Here is a 17,224-nt window from a genome sequence, read left to right as displayed (position 1 = left end):
CTTCTCCCCTTGGTGCTTTGGAATTTCGCTAATCTGAAGTAGATCCATGTATGTGTGTGTGTGTGTGTATTATATATATATATATATATATATATATATATATATATATATATATATATACATACACACACACACACACACACACACACACACACACACACATATACACACACACACACACACACACACATATATATTTCTTCTTTTGGCGTTTCCCGGTTAGGGGTCGCCAGAGCAGATCACTTGTCTACCCATGACTGGCAGCGAGTTGCCAGCTGGGGCCTAACCTTCGACAGAAGGCACACACACGCACGCACTCACACCTAGGGCCAATTTAGAGTCTCCAAGCCACCTACAGCATGTCTTTGGGATATATATCTGTGTGTGTGTTTTTTTTCACACACACACACACACACACACACACACACACACACACAATTACAGCTTATTTGATCCAAAGCTCATTTCATCTTAAAAAAAAAAAAAAAAAAAAACAGCAATGTTCATTTGATCTAAAAATCATAATCATGTGTGTTTTAGATCAAATATCACATTTCGCTGAAAACTATTTTAGCTTGTAGAAAATGACTGTGGGTTTGGCGTAGTGGAATAGGAATTATTATGCAAATTAGTGTTAATCATGGACGGTGCACTGGTGTAGCGGTTAGTGCTGTCATTTCACAGCAAGAGATTGTCTGGTTCAATTCTCAACTGGGATGTCTTCTGTGTGGAGTCTGTATGTCCTCCCTGCATTCATGTGGGTTTCCTCCCACATTCCAAGATATGCAGTAGGTGGACTGGACACTCTAAATTGACCCTAAGGTGAGTGTGTGCATGTAAGTGTGTGGTGCACCTTCTGAGGAGGTTTGGGCCTCAGGCTAGCAACCTGATCCCATAAATGCTACAGAAAAAAGTGCTGAAGGCTGCTCGTTTCCCGTTGTGCTTTAGAGCACGGGAGCGAATCCCGGATCCATCAAGTGTTAATCATTATTAGCTCATTTCGGGAGTGAATCCAGGATCCAGTGTTAATCATTATTAGCTCCTTTCTAAAGGCCAGTGTTAAGTCAGACATCCATGTCTAGACATGTGTGTAAGTGCACCAGCAGTGATTCAGTGTGTTGGGAGTATTCTCTTTTCTCCATGGTTGTCAGACTGTGTAGTCAATATATTTAAGTTAGGGGTGTGTGCAGAACTTGCTCCCCTATGGGGGGGTGTACAGTGGCACTACAAAAATACTTTTGGAAATATATTTCATATTTCATGTTTCAGTGTTTTGTGGTTTAGCGGAAATAAATTTTCAATTAAATGAACCATTATACACACATACAGGCTTCTGGCCAACATACAGCACACTTGCTGCTCTGTAACATCGCACATACTATATTCCAGACCACAAAGTCGTCATGTTCGTTCTTTCACACAATCTCCCACAATGACAGCATATGACAGACTCTCTTTTAGTTCATATTCTAAACCACAGCATCCTCACGTTAATCATTTCACAAATCCTCCCAATGCAACAGCCAATTTAGATCACACAGCTTTTTCTTAAGAGTATAGAGAGGCTCGTCTGTCATCAACCTATATGCATTACTTAGAAAAAGGTAAACCTTCAGATTTATGTTCTCTGATAAAAATCAGGCTATGCTAGGTAATCAAAAAAGATTAGTAATTTATGTAGGTTAACCAAATTCGTCTAACTAAACATGACATTTCATTTGAGGCCCGAGAACTGCAGAAACAAGTAATCATTTTTTTTATTTAATACTTGTTTATCGGGAAAACCCGATAGGGACAGGGTCCCATCAGGGGAAGACCGGGGTGAAACGCTCCAGACGCTTGTCTTTGAGAAGTGGGAGGAAACCGGAGCACCCGCCGAAAGTCCACGGAACCCAGGGAGGACATGTAGACGTCACACAGAAGGCACACCAACCGGGAATCGAACTGGAAAACCTAACCGTTGTACCACTGCGCCGCTGGTATGTAAATTACTATCAGATAATATTTGTTAGTCGGTTTGCTTAACTGAGAAAAAAAATTCTCAAGACAACAGATGAAAGCAGATTCATCATATACATGGTACATGCTATACATAACAACAGCTAAAAGACTTGGAATAGACTGCACACAATAAAGACCAAGGTAAATGTATCGATGTAGGTCATGATGTGTACAGCGCAGTACGAGGTCAGGATCATGATGCGTACAGTGCAGTACGACAGAGCTCTTAGTATTACTTTATTTCTAGCAGTAATGATTGGTGCATTTATAATACATTATAAATGCAAGTCATAAAAACTATTAACAATATAATTGTAAACAACTGTAGTCAAGTAATTAAAGTTCCTATCAGTATTATTTGGTACAACAAACTATCTTCATTTACAGCTCTAAAACTGCTAACAGCCAATGAACAAAATATGTATCACTACTACAAATTCACTCAATTAGTACGTCAAGCCACTGAATCCAAGAACAGCATACCCTCACACAATACCAGCAGATGAAGGGAGATCAGCTGTGAAGAAATGTGGGGTTAGGTTAAAATAAGCAAAGCAGCACCTCTTTATGAATACACATAAAAAATGACAGGAGTTATTTAAACATGCTAGTCTCAAAGATTTGCACCAACAGACCCTGGGTCTACTTCTCTACCCTGGGTCTACTTCTCTACTTTAACTCACATAAAAGATTCACAAATATTCTCAACTTGTGATGAATTATTATTTGAAAACCATCACATTTGTAATTCATACAAAATCACTCGAGGCCGTGAGTATGTGTGCATCACACAGCAATGTACTGCTTAATTAACCAATATACACAGTAAGCCGTCAGTGGGAATGTGCCACAATTACCTTTACAGTACTTGAAAAGCAGAATATATTGCTAGATGGTTCATGGCTGCAATAGAGTTCCCTTCCAAGCATAACTTATTACAAATAGTTATATTATCTAAAATAATACAAAACACCCAAGGTAATTTTCAATTGCATGTTGCAGCTTGTTCTACATATTAGCCTAAGCCTACTATAAAAACACGGATCGTGCGTTAATGCTCATATTCCTAAATGTTTACGATTAACAACTGTTCTCCTGCTAGCTACTTAAACTTTATAACAACCTGGGGCACCTATGTCACAAACAAGTGCTTTACATTCCTCTCATTGTGTTGTGCATTGCACTGCATACTGGCTAAAATGCGGAGCACCCCGACCCCCAAACATGAACCAGTTACATTACAGAGGGGCAGTAACAAACAGATGCATCATGAATAATTACCAGTTCTGTGGTAATGTTCAGGAAGTGTGCACTGGAGCTGTTTAAGAGACAGACATAAAGCTGACAGGGTAAAATATTACTACTACTATACTGTGCGTTTCATTTCCGTTATGTGCAACATACAATTAAAAGCAAAAATGCCAACGTCATGAATGAAATACACAATTTCGAACCCCTGCGTTTATAAAATCTTCATCATTCTGTGGGAGGCGATAACATGACATGGTCTGAGAAAATCATGTAAACCAGGATGCGTACAAATCTTCACCAATAATACACTACAAAGTACAAAGGGGTTTCAGCTAAGCAGAATATATCAAATTAATTGATACTCGTTAAAAAGTTATGTGAATTGAGTGTACTTTTGCCTTACTTTTTCTATGGAAAATCAAATTTCAGAAAAGTACAATATGGGTATGTATCAGCATGGGAACATGAAAATCTAATTTCACTTCACTAAGGGAGGTGCTCGCAGACAGCATCGTCAACAGCTTGCCTAAAATAGTAGAGTATCTGGACTATTTCTTTATTCAAATTACCAGTGATATCCACTTACCTTTTGTTACTCGTCAAGTGCGGTGTTTTTAATTTAATATATAAAGCAATAATACCTCCTCGCCAATGATGAGCGAGGGAAGAAAGTGAAAGAGTGTGACTGAAGTGCCGTGCACCGGTCTGCAGCAGCCAGGCTATGACGTCAGCACTAGCAACAACAGACGCACAATGAGTTTCAAGGGGAGGAGGGTGGATTGGATCTGAAGTCCACTCCCATCATTGTCAAGGGGCAGGCACCCAACAGATTGAAGAAATGGGTGTCACGTGATGAAACAGTCGCTATTTCTTTACGGGCAAGAATTGCAAGTGAGCTTGCAGTTGTAGATAAACAGTATTTTTTTAAATTGGGGTGTGTATTTTAGTTTTCCCACGGGACTCGCCGTTGCCACACAATCAATCTGAAAAAAATAAATAAAAAGGTGTAGTGTGGGTGTAGGCTTTTTTCGGACATCCGAAATGGTGCAGTAGCAGTGATGTAGTTGCGGCTGACCTCTATTTCAGTGCGCACCTGCTTAATCACTGGTTTTCAAGCTATGAAATTTGCAAGTCATTCTTCTAAGCATTGATAAATTTCAATCTCTTGTTAAGTTGTTTTCTGATCTGTGGAACTTGCCTCATTATGTTTGCCCTGTGTTATCTTTCGAAGGCTTCCTGCTGTCCCCACGTAAAGAGAGAAATTTAGCAGTTACTGTAAAATCATGTAGTTCCTTCTGTTTGCAATTTAAGTACATAGTAACATAGCCTAAGTGTCACGACAAAGAGCCAGACAAATTATCAGCCTTGGTGCATATTACCTTCTGCCTGGTTCTCTGTAGAAAATATAACTTTAGAATATATGGCATTGGGTAGTTACTGTTTGGTGGCACATTAGCTGTTTCATGTATGTAGTGTTTCCTGTATAGTTGGAAGAAGCCTTGACCGACATACCAGATGTGTTAAGTCCCTGCAGGACAAAGTGGGACATGGGAGTGAGCAGGCCAGTGTCAACTTTTCTGTTCCTGCCAAGCAAGGTTAAAGTGTTGTTGCTGAAATTTAGGTGTAGAAGCATGCAACAAGGGAGTGTGTAGGGTATAATATACCTAAGCCTGCAAGGATGATGTTAGCCTTCCAGAAGCCATGGCTCAGGCTCACCCCAGTACAGCTCTATAGCAGGGAGGCAAAAGTACTGTTGGTTATCAGAGTTTTCCCATGAAAAGTGGCTACCTGCCTAGTAGGACTAACCTGGTCAACAAAGGAGGAAAAAAGACTTCCATGCACGTTCAGAACTCCTTGTCACACACCAGTTAGAAATGCATCCTTATTTGTATTCCATGGGTGTTTATTGCTTTATTTGTATGTTACAAAGGTCTTATCTCTCTCTAAATAATACAAGTCCCAAATAACATTCTGGATGCTACACAAGTTTAAACTTTATAGACTTGCTTGTTTATGCAAATACTAATGTTCCAGTAAGTTAGTTAGCAGCCATCTTTACTCAGTGGTATAATTATACGTTTTTCAACAGGCAAAGTGCCAGGAGATTGATTTCCACATTTACTTATGTCTGCCATGTTTTCACAATTTAGGACCCGTTTAGCATTCTATTCATGGGGGGGGGGTGGTGTTTTTAAGCCTGTGAACAAATTTCTGGTCAATGACAGTGAAAGTAAAACTGCTTGGTATTCTGGAAGTGCTTTTTCAAGAAATGAAACAGTTTGCATAAACACATACTGTAAAGCTCTCGTGATGCAGACAGAGAGTGAAAATAAAACTGCATGGCATTCCCAGAGAGGCTTATCTAAAAGTGAAAGTCTAAACACTCTGTACAATTTCTAAAAATAAAAGTTATTTCCCATTAAGTATTCATTAGTACAACCCTTTTCACATTTCTTAAATGTTGGTGGTCATGTATGCTCCTGTTTTTCCTCGAATGTTAAATTTACTGCTGCTTATACCACAGTTATAAAACTTATCCTTTCTAGTTACTCAACTGCATTTGCAGTTAATAAAGACTGAGTTAATGAGGGTGTGCCTGCTTCTAAATTAGCATAGCATAAATTTGCATTGCAAGCTACCTTAAAGCAAGGGAAGGCCTTGGCAGATGGTCAGGTGAAAACTCAGACACTGTCTCCTTCCTTTTTTATGATAATGTGGAGATTATAGGCCATGGTCTGCATGCAATGTGTCCACTGGACCCACAGTGCTGTTGAGCCCAACACCATAGGCTGTCACTAACAGTGCCATGTTTGTTCATGCTCATCCTCCTTATCAATGTCTGTTACATTTCATTTCAGAGTGTGGTGTGTGTGCGCACATGTTCTTGGGAGGTTGTCCTTTTGTTTGATGACTTAAGTTAAGAATCACCCAGCTTTTTCTGAGTGCTATTTTAGTTAAGATTCAGTTTTTCACTCTGTGGAAGCCAAAAATAAGAAAGTGGTATCAATGACCATATCTAAATACATAGATCTATACATACACATATATTTACAGATATAGATAAAATGTTCCCCCTGTCTGCCAACATTCTAGCCAGCATCATGACCACTAGTTTGCTCCGCATCAATGGTGAGAAAGCCAGTTGCCACAAAGCCGTCACCCAGGCAGCCATCAGGGCTTTTTTTCATTTTCTGGCCCTAACCTCAACCCCATCAGCTGGCACTCTTGCAGATGTAAAGGCTTGCAATGCCTGTCACCCTCCTTACTATGTGCTTCACACAGCCCCCATGAAGACTACAGTGTTGATGCAGATTGGCAAAGATAAATATGTGTCCCTGGCCAATATGCTGCATGCTGTGTCCAGTAGGTGCAGGCGCCACAGGCAGGCCATACTAACTGTCCCTGTGATGAGAGAGGTGTTGGCTACTCTTTCCCATAATTCAATTTTCCCACACTCAGCTCACTAGTCAGTCCATAGTCATTTTTTAGCAAATTTAATGCTTTATCCTTCTTTGCCATGGAGCTGGTTAAGCTAAGCTGTTTGTGATGCAGAGTACATTTATGGGTGGCATGGGGAAGCATTTTGCAATGGTGCTCCACAGTACTTGGCTGTCTGTTGCAACTTCCATCTGTGATGCATTCTGTGTAGACAGCATGCTCTTGCAGGCTTCACATGGATTTTTGTTGGGATCTTTAGTTATCACTCACATCTACATACATTGTGGGAGGTGAACTAACTAGTGATATTCCAGATCACCCAATGAGTATGTACATTTTCTGATTGTAAAGCATCCTGTCCAGGATGTTTTTTTCTGTATCTTTATATATCTTGTAGCTGTGTATCAGCTCTTTCTGCTGACTGATCAGCACCTTAATTCCTGTGGCCCATTCAGCTACTGGTAGATAAGGGATGGCCAGCAGAGGAGCCAACAACTCAACAGGTCATGGATTCTGGACCCTAACCCCCACCCTCTTGTGATTTAATGTGTACCATCAAGTAAAGATATGTAGTGCTGGCCTGCTGGCACATGCATGCCGGTTACAGTTACATTGCTTGCTGCTTGGTAGAGTCACTGGCTCACATACTGCTTGCTCTTCTACTGAATCCGATTCTTCCCTATGAGATGGGACAGTCAGCTTTGGCTGCTCACTCCCACCCTTGCCAACTTCCTTCTTTAGTTACTGGGTTTCTAATTAATCCTGGGTTGACTGTGGAGGTATTGCCAGCTATGTCAGGAGAAGTAGGGCAGTGGATGTGTAATACATGCCAGCATAGCTAGCTAGAGCTTTGTAAAAAAGTATATGTCATTTGTATAGATGCTTGTGTTGAAAATGTATTTGTAAAGATGCTTGTATTAAAAATGTACCAACAGTGGGTCCTGCTGGACAGAAAAGAAATACATCTGTAAGTCAGACTGTTTTGTAACTATTGAAATGAATGTACTGTAATAGAAGATACTGGAAGAGAAAAGGTTAATCTCAGTAAAGCTAACTTTGAAAAATAGTCTGAAATTAAGTTACCTGGTTTAGGCCATAAAGATTGCATACATACATACATATATATATATATATATATATATATATATATACAACTATTTCAAGCACATGCATTAAAAGCCCTTCTAGCTTGCCTATATACCATAACACTTACAGTTCTGATTGCATCCAGATACAAAATGTCAGTGAAAATCAAGACTGGGAGTCCTACTGCATTGTCCTTAGGGTAAGCTAATTGCTACCCTGAAATGGTGGAAGTTTTTGAAATGGTTTTATAGCTTCCAGATGCTATGTGTGTATGGTAACACATATGTGCAAGATTCTGGCTCACTTTCTAGTAAAGGGAGTAGTGTGGAAACCAGAAGGCAAGTGACCAGATGTACGCAATGTCGTTCTGTAATCCAGCACTGAAATGATGTTTTAATACTAGTTGAGACAGAAGTCTCAGAGCACTCTGTTTTGGAACTGACAAGACCACTCCCACTTCATCTTGCCTTGCTTTATTAAGTAAGTAGGAAACAGTAATTCTTTAGATCAATCAGAAAAATACAGTGAGAATAGTTAAGTATTTTTTTCTGGAGCTGTATGAATCTTTCCATCTGTGTTATTTTTAATATTTTGTGTGATTGAAACTCTGGTGTTTATTATTTATTTATTTATTTCCAATTTGATGACCAAGGAGGTCCACTGGGCACAAAGAGGCCATTTTCAGTGGAGGCCTGGGGAGAAAAGCACCACATTACATAGATTAAGTTGCAATTACAATCAGAATAAAGTAAAACAGTTACAGTTACAGTTACAAATACATTTCATGTTAGATAACAGAAATTGTTCTATGGATACATAGCATTTAAATATTTAAGAAGGCAGTAAAGAGATCATTGGAAGAGAGAGAGGAAAGGGGGAATAGCTATCTATAATGTATACATTTATGAAAATATCTTTAGATTAGCCTGCATTCAGTGTTAGCCAGATGTTTAGTAGTTCAGGATGGAGGAGGGAGCTTAGTAGGCATGGTGGGGAGAGTGTAGTTGCATTTCCAGTTGGAGGAGAGGTAGGAATGGAGCTCAGATTTAGAGTTATCAAAGTTTTCACAAGTCCTTAGTGAAGGAGGGAGAGAATTCCATTTTTTGGCTAAGGAAAAGGATAATAGTAGCTGACCAGCAGGACGGTTAGGTTTGTGGACAGTGATTAGGTTTTGGTGAGTGGATCTTAGGGTTCTGTGTGGGGTGTACGAGTGTAGAATGTTGGTTAGAGCAGGGCATTTATTAGGTTGAAAGATCTGTCTGTGGGCTGTAGTAAGTTGGAGGTAGTCTAGATAGTTGGAGAGTTCTAGCCAGTTTAACAAGTGGAGGGCAGTACAGTGATGGGAGGAATAGTTGGCTTTGGTGGCAAAGTCTGAAATTTTATTGTAACAGACTTCGACTTTGGAGGAAAGGAGGAAGATATGTTTGTTAGTAGAGGAGCACAGTACACTAGTGGGGGAAGTAGATAGGTAGTGGCAAGAGTTTGTCTTGTAGAGGGAGAGAGAAAGTGGATGTTTCTTTATAGCATGCCAAGTTTTACGAGCTTTCTTTATGTTTTGCTGAATATGGATATCAAACTTTAGGTGTTCATCTATAGTTACCCCAAGTAGTTTAGCGAAGGGAACAACCTCTATGGTAGAGTTGTTATGGCTGATAATTTGGAATGAGTTCTATCAAGAGGGAGTGATTTTGATGGAGAAAATAGTAATATTTTGGATTTGTTGGCATTTAGCAAGAGGTGGTTTTGAAGCATCCAGTTCTCAGTGGTAGAGAAAGTAGTTTGAGTCATTGTTTGGAGCTTGGGGAGGTTAGAGGCACAACAGACTAAAGTTGAGTCGTCTGCATATTGTACAATTTTGGTGTTGGGAATGGCTGTCTGGAAATCATTGATAAAGATGTTAAACAGCATTGGACAGAGTATGGATCCTTGGGGTAGCCCAGTGGGGGTAGGAAGGAAGGTAGAGGTGCCTTTTCCCCATTTCACGTTTAGAAAGATGTGTCAGGAGATGGGTGTGGGAGACTGTGTCAAATGCCTTGGAGAGATCTAGTAGAACTGTTGATACTATTTTTCCAGAATTGTGGGCATGGTTTACTGTATCTAGGAAAAAGAGAAAGACAGTGATTGTGCTGTGGCCAGGTCGGAAACTGTGTTAGGTTGGAGTGATAAGTTGGTGTTTGATTAGGAAAGGCATAAGCTGAGGGTAGATGCATTTTTTCATAATTTTTGAAACTGGGGAGAGGATAGCTATGGGGCAGTAGTTAGAGATATTATTGTTTTGCCTCCTGTGGAGAGGTAGAATAAAGGCTGAACATCACAGTTTGGGCATATAAGATTCCTGTATAGATCTATTGATTAGGATGCTAATGAGGAGAGTAATTCCATCTGTGGCGATTTTTAGGAAGAGAGATGGTATATTGTCGGGGACATTGGAGCATGGTTTTAGTTTAGAGAGTATGTTTTTTATGTAGGAGGTTGAGATGGGTTTAAGTTCAAATATGGGGGAGGGCTGTAAATAGATATTCAGTATTTTTACGTTCTTTTATTATTTATTATTAAACATATTTAAACATTTCATTGCAACTGGTCTTTCAGAGAATATTTAATCTTTGAGAGTACTTAGATTTATGTGGTGACACTGTGGCCACTCCTGAAAGCCTTGCTGCATTGGTCAAACACTACCATTTGTATTAGTATTAATTTTATTCAATATAATTAGGTACCCTTGTAAGAGCCTTGGAGTTGTTGGCTTTGGCCTGTTCTGGTGGCAGTATGCACCTTATAGTCTGTGCAGAGGGGGCATAGCTGGTAAATCTGTGCCAGCCTTTCCCAGGTATGTGTGTGTGTGTGTGTGTGTGTGTGTGTGTGTGTGTGTGTGTGTGTGTGTGTGTGTGTGTGTGTGTGTGAAAATCAAATCTCAAAGAGTGTCTGTGTGTCAGCTACTTGGAGCACTGGTTTCAAAGAGACTGCATATAATGAATGTCATAATGATAGATTAGGTCATGGCTACAGTTTGGCTCCCAGAAAATAACAAAGTGTAAATACTTGTCATCTTCTTTTTGTGGATGAATTACAACTGTATAGTTCAGTAGATGAGGAGCTGAAAGCACAACTGGAAGTGGTTAAAGCTTTCTCAGATGGTCTAAGAATGTCATTTGGTCTTGATAGATATACAAAAGTAACATTTAAAGCAGGAAAGCTGCAACACAAAGAAAATATCAGTCTGGGACAGGAATGTGATACAAAGGAACTTGAGCAGCAAGAAATGTATAAATATTTGGGAACTGATAAAGGATCGACAACAAAAACATGAACAAACGCAAACAAAACTCAGTAAGGAATATTACAGAAGGCTAAAATTAATACTGAAAACAGCCCTGAAGTCTAGGAACAAAGGACAATCTATAAAACAATGTGTCTTCCTGTTCTAACTTACAGTTTTGGGGTGAATTATTTGCCCCAAATGATATATAAAAATCAGTGTATACCATGATTACATGTTCCCCGTTCTGAAGGAGGTATGGCCTCCTCAAAATTGATTACTTGTATACATCTGCAACTGTAGGACTGCATACATATCTGCAGATCTTATCAGATCCAAATGTAGTGAAAGATTTGGAACATGAAGAGAACAAGCCTAAGATGACTTTCTTGTTTAGTTTAGCAGAAGCATGTCGGTGTCAAGCAGGAATGGAAACCAAACCAGAAGTAGACAAAAATCAGGCAATAACTGAATGTGCCAAAAACAAAAGAAAGAATATAAGGAGAAGGATCAGATGAGAAGGCAAGAAATGTGGAAAGGGCATAAATGTAGTTGCAAATACAGAAAACTCCTGGAACAAACTCATGTTGATCAGGATCTGATGCAGGAATGGTTAAGGAGAGGTGAATTTAAACCAAAATATGAAAGGTTAATATTGGCTGCCCAGGGCAGTCACACATCTTGTTGCTGGGTGTGATACACTAATGGCAGAGAGCCTGTGTACTTAAAGACATAACATTGTGGCAAGACTGTTGCAATGGGATTTGTTCAAACATTGCAATACTGAAGTAGCTCAGAAGCATTGGAAACATGAGCCACAATGCAATATAGAGAATGATGAAGTTTATATCACATGGGATCACCCATTACCAACAGTTCAAAAAACAGATGTGAGAAAACCTGATATAGTTGTTGTGTCTTTCGGCTTTTCCCGGTTAGGGGTCGCCACAGCGGAACTCCGGTCCACTAATGATTGGCAGCTGATTTTTACGTGCCGAGTTACCAGCCCTGACGCACAACCTTCAACGAAGGTACGCCCATTCACGCATGTCTCCACGCAGAAGACGCTCTAGCTGAGAATCGAACCAGACAGCATCTTACTGTGAGGCGACAACGCTAAAAGAAGACAAAAGTAGCACTGATCCTTGAAATTGCTACACCCAGTGATTACAGTGTCTTACATACAGAGAGACACAAAGTCATAAAATACCAGCATTTGCAGGCAGAAACAAGGGCAATGTGGAAGAAGGATACCCAGACAGTTCCAATAGCTGTAGGAGCAATGGGTCTCAAAAAAAAAAAAGAATTTAGAGTCTTATTTAGATATGGTACCAATACATGTAACTCCTTATGAATTGTAGAAGGATTCAGTTCTGGGCACATTGTAGGTGTTGCAAAGAGCACTTTTGGTTAACATCAAAGACTGAAACAATATTAAAATCACAAACTTTAATCATATGTTGACTTAGGAACTGGGTCCATTCCCATCATGATATTAGAAACCCAAAAGACTTGGAGAAATTAAAACAAGATATACTTACTGCCTATTCTGCAAGCAGGTCAGGCTGCCACTTAAAATTAGAGAGAAAAACTGAGACACTATAGGGGCAGCAGTGTAGAAAAATACTGAACTGCATTCCTACATGGTGGAACTAAAGATAATACCATAACTTGATGAGATGGACAACATATTTATCTGGTTCCTGAGAAGTGTCAGCCTGAATGTAGTATTATAGAGAACCAGTTCAAGATAAGAATAACCAGATCAATGTCTGGCAGTTATGTTCTTGTACCAGTGACAGGTCTGCCTTAAGCAAATATTTGAGACATGAGTAAATGTTTACATTTGACTAATGTTAGTGACTAACCATGTTTTTCCCTCACCAATGCAATTGTGTGTGGCTGTTCCTGTTTCTCAGCCTGTTTATACTGTTTGCTTAGTGATTGTTAGCAGTTCTAATGTATGGCATAACAATATGTCTCAGAGTACTCTTTTACAAGATCTGACTCCATTTCCAGTTTGAATGGTCTTTGAATGATAAACAAAGGATAACTGATTTGTACACTGATGTGTTTACAAATTGTGACCGAGTCACTGGGACACAAGTAATTGGTAATAATGTTTTGCAATATTTTATAAATAACTGTATTGTTCATATGTACCATATATAGCCCTTTGTAGGATCAGCCCAGAGTGTTACATGTGAGATGCATTGGTTGTATATTAACATTCTTTGTAATTTAAAAAAAAAATAGATTTCTTTTTTTATTGATGAGGGAAGGTGTGATGATAAGGGCAATAAAGCTGCTACAATGCTTGTATATACTATGCATATGTTTGATGGTGCTGTCCTTTTAAGAATGCACAAAATCCATAGTGCATTGCAGTTTCTAAACTAAAGCCATTCATTGGTTGTGAGACACTGAAAGGTTAGCATTGTTTATGCTAAGCTGTCATGTTGTTACAAATTAACCTGTTTTCTAAAGGTGAATCCTGACATTCCTGACTTGAGCAACATATATTGTATACTAACCATCATAGCTCTCAACCTTCCATGTCCAAAATGAGGAACACTAGCCCTCATAATGTGGAACAAATGGGCAAAATGTGGAACACATACTAATGGCTTCCTAACAACTTCAACTAGGAACGTCATAGGATGGTTAAAATATGCTGGTTTTACTTATAAAGAAGATCTTTTAATGAATTAATATGATTCATTTCTATTTACAATGGATTTCACTTAAAAAAATTCCTAACACTGAATGTGTGACAGAGTCTTTTAATGTGGAACTTTGAGGAACTTGAAGGAACATGAACTTTTTAAGACCCCAAATGAGTCACGTTCCTCGTTAGGAGGTAAGGTGTGCTAACCATCACAGCAACCGTTGACAGCTGTAGAACTTGTTCCTTTATATTTTTAAACTGTTTATACAAGTTTACCTTTTGCAGTTATTCAGTTCTTATGATTTGGGCTAAAACATGTTATTCTTAATCAGTGTGTGCAATGAAGTATTCTTCTTCTATTTGTTTAGAATAATCTCTCTTGGCAACTTAAAGTTTTAATCACTATATATGATTACTGATTGAATTTAACACAGCTGTCATGTTCATATGACCTCTTCAGTCTGCTTTTAGGCCTATAAATTGATTTGCTATCCCAGTTATCAAACTTAGAAAGAGAAGTCTATCGACCACTGTCTTACTTGCAATACTTTTCTCTACTTAGCAACTTCCATCATGCCTTTTAGCAATTGTAATGGAGCTGGCACATTTCTCACAATCACTAGTTTTCTTTTAACTGAGCACAGGAAGGATTGTGCGGTGTCCACTATTTCTCATTTTTCCAAAATGTTTGCTGAAGTACACCTTATTTGATTGACTTCTTCACATTACCACATACGTTGAATCAATGGACTGTTTCATTTTTCATTTTCTGAATACTGTGCAAAAAAAGTCATATTTACTTCCCTTCCAGCTGACGACCCTTATAAAATAGTACATGTTTGCCCTGTTCTGTGCTCCATTTCTGCCAACACTCTTTTGTATACATTATGCAGAAGCCTTCTGCTAAATCTAGGCAATACAATGTGTGTTGTGTGCATGGGCTACCTAGGGAAATGCCTGTACTCCTGTAAATTATTACTAGAGATGGTAATCGGTTCTAAGTAGTCCATAACATAAAATATGTAGATGTTGTTCTGAAACAGGACATAACGCTTGTTAGTGATTGAACTGTGGATGAAAATATCAAAGTGCTAAACATACTATTAAGATCGATATACTATACTAGTAGTGGTACAAAGTGCACTTAAACAAATGCCTGTCTTATTCTTGTACTATTGTTTGACCATATTTTATTTACTTATTTATAAAGCAATAGTTAATAAATCTGAATCCTCCTGCTACAAAATTGCAAGCTTTGCAATAAACATGATGTGTCATACTAATCATTAAATGATTTTAACATTATTAAAATGGTCAGCTTTCAGCCTTTATAATATTTTACTTTGTGTACCTTTGTGCACAAAACCCTCTAAAAGATCCACATCCTGGGCTTCATTCATTAATAACTGCAACGTTTTCTGTTTGGTTGCTTACATACTTGAGCTAGTTTCTTTTAAATTTACTTGAGCCAGATAACTACTTGGTGATGCTTAAAATTTTATATAGCTTAATAAAATTTGGAACGGACTACCAACCAGAATTCTGAACTGCCAACGTGGAGCCTGCTTGAAACAATTTAATACAGCAAGCACACTTTTGAACTCTGAAAACTACTTGCAGCAGCATTTCTTAACTTGACAGTTTTCTTGTCTGCCATTAATCAGTCTATACATTTTTTAAATTATCTGTTGCCACACCAGTTCTAACCATACTAATCATCACATCAACTCACTGAACTTTTTTACTTGCGTTTACCATGCACCCAGTTATTCTTCCCCTTTTCTGTGGGTCTTCTCCCCGATGTAAAGTGTAACTGTTCCTAGACTTCAAATTATGTTCTAATAGATTTTCCTCATTTCTGATCAATATGCAATACGTCACTCTGTAAATAATCTACTTTTACACTCATTTTGCATTTCCCCTCTTTTTAATGTTTTTCTAGGTTATTTTGGCCCTCATGCCTGCTGATCATGCAGCCTTCCTAAGTGACATTGAACCCATTTCTTCCTCTGTAGTGGGAAGTCCTCCATAACCATGGAGGCAAGAGCCCCCTGGGGGCATCATTCAAGCTGCTTATGCCTTGCTGGCATCCTGGCTATGAGGACATTTGTGTTGGCCTTATCCCCACCACGTGAGTGATAGGAATGAGTAAACCGCATTACTGTAGGGCTCACAGTACCTCTCCCACGTGGGTGCTCACTCACACATGTCCACTATGAAAGCTGCCATCCATTAGTGGCTTGCATTTCAAGCCACATCTTTTGCCCTGTCGAGTTCTGCCCTATCACCCCTGACATCACTGTTAGTTGCCTGGGCCACAGTCAGGGCTTTTTTCCTTTTTGGCATCAGAGCTGGCTGATCCCTCATTAATTGTCTCTCTCTGCCTTGCCTTTCCATTTTCTTTCTGTAAACCTGCCTATTTTTTATTTCACAACCTCTCATCTTACAGACCTCAGACAATTCCCTGCTTTATGCCAATTTTGTTCATGTTGTCTGTTTTGAATACATTCACGCTTTTGTCTTTCCTGACCACACTGTCCATTTTCTTATAATCTTCAGACTTATAAATCTTTCTTGAGCTCTTTTCTCTTGTAAATATTTATTTACTGTGAATGTGTTATAGCCCTAAAGGTGAACTCTACATTCTTTCTGTTTAAATAGTGCCTTGAATTGTATAAAGTTAGTAGTTCAGAGGATAACTGTTTATTATGTAGTATCTATTGTATTTTTATGAACTAATCCATGTGGTGTATTATTTTTTAACATTTTTATTGAAATCATCACATTTTAAAACATGACAAGCATAAATACAATAGGAAATAAAACAAACCATTGTGGCATTTTCAGTTATTTTCATGCAGTTTACGTTTACTTTTTAACAATTTTCATTGACTCCATTACATAAATTGCTGATTTCCTGCTTTTCATTAAATCTCACTCCTGAACATTATTCTGCACGCATTGTTCCCACAAATTCCACTTATTTCTATGAGATTCGCTGCTTCTTTTTTTCTAAAGATCCTGTCATCTGTAGTTCTTTTGTGCCCTTTACAATATTCAGTACTTCATTTAGAGGTGATTTAGATAGGTTTTGTTTTCCATTTTCTCGTAGCTGATTTTTGGTAACTGATAGCATTAAAATAAGTAAAACCTTATTATGTCTGGGCCATTCAGATCTATATACCAGCTGAAAATAATAATTTCCTTTTTTTACAACAATATGCTCTTGCAGCATGTCTGACAAATTACTCTATAAGGACTTTTAACAATCAGTCAGCTTGTCACACACCCCCCCCCCAAAAAAAAAAAAAAAAAATTCCCAACCTCCTCTCTGTTTTCCATCACACCTTCAGCATTTGATATCTACCCAGGGAAAAAAGGACTCTGAAATCTGCCTGTGATATAAAAATAATTACACAACCACTTTCATGCAAAACTTCTAAACCTTCTATATGCTGTTGCATACTTGGGGGGGGGGGGTCTTAAAGATTTCTACTCATTGTTCATTTGTAAACTGCCAT

General features: G+C 38.6%; 1 protein-coding gene across 1 annotated transcript in view; it reads right to left on the bottom strand.

Annotated features, from left to right (window-relative positions):
• Positions 1 to 3,980, bottom strand: part of CPT1A (carnitine palmitoyltransferase 1A) — an 849,468-nt gene extending 845,488 nt beyond the window's left edge. The window contains exon 1 of the mRNA XM_044067299.1: positions 3,839 to 3,980. The gene's annotated coding sequence lies outside the window, so the exon portion shown is untranslated. The remainder of the gene's footprint in view (positions 1 to 3,838) is intronic.
• Positions 3,981 to 17,224: the final 13,244 nt, after the last annotated feature.

Source organism: Protopterus annectens, chromosome 3.part1 (genome assembly GCF_019279795.1).
Source record: "Protopterus annectens isolate FY-2018-M chromosome 3.part1, PAN1.0, whole genome shotgun sequence".
In the NCBI taxonomy this organism is placed as follows: Eukaryota; Metazoa; Chordata; order Ceratodontiformes; family Protopteridae; genus Protopterus; species Protopterus annectens.
Note: the sequence above shows the minus strand (reverse complement) of the source record. Positions and strands in the feature narration are given on the sequence as shown.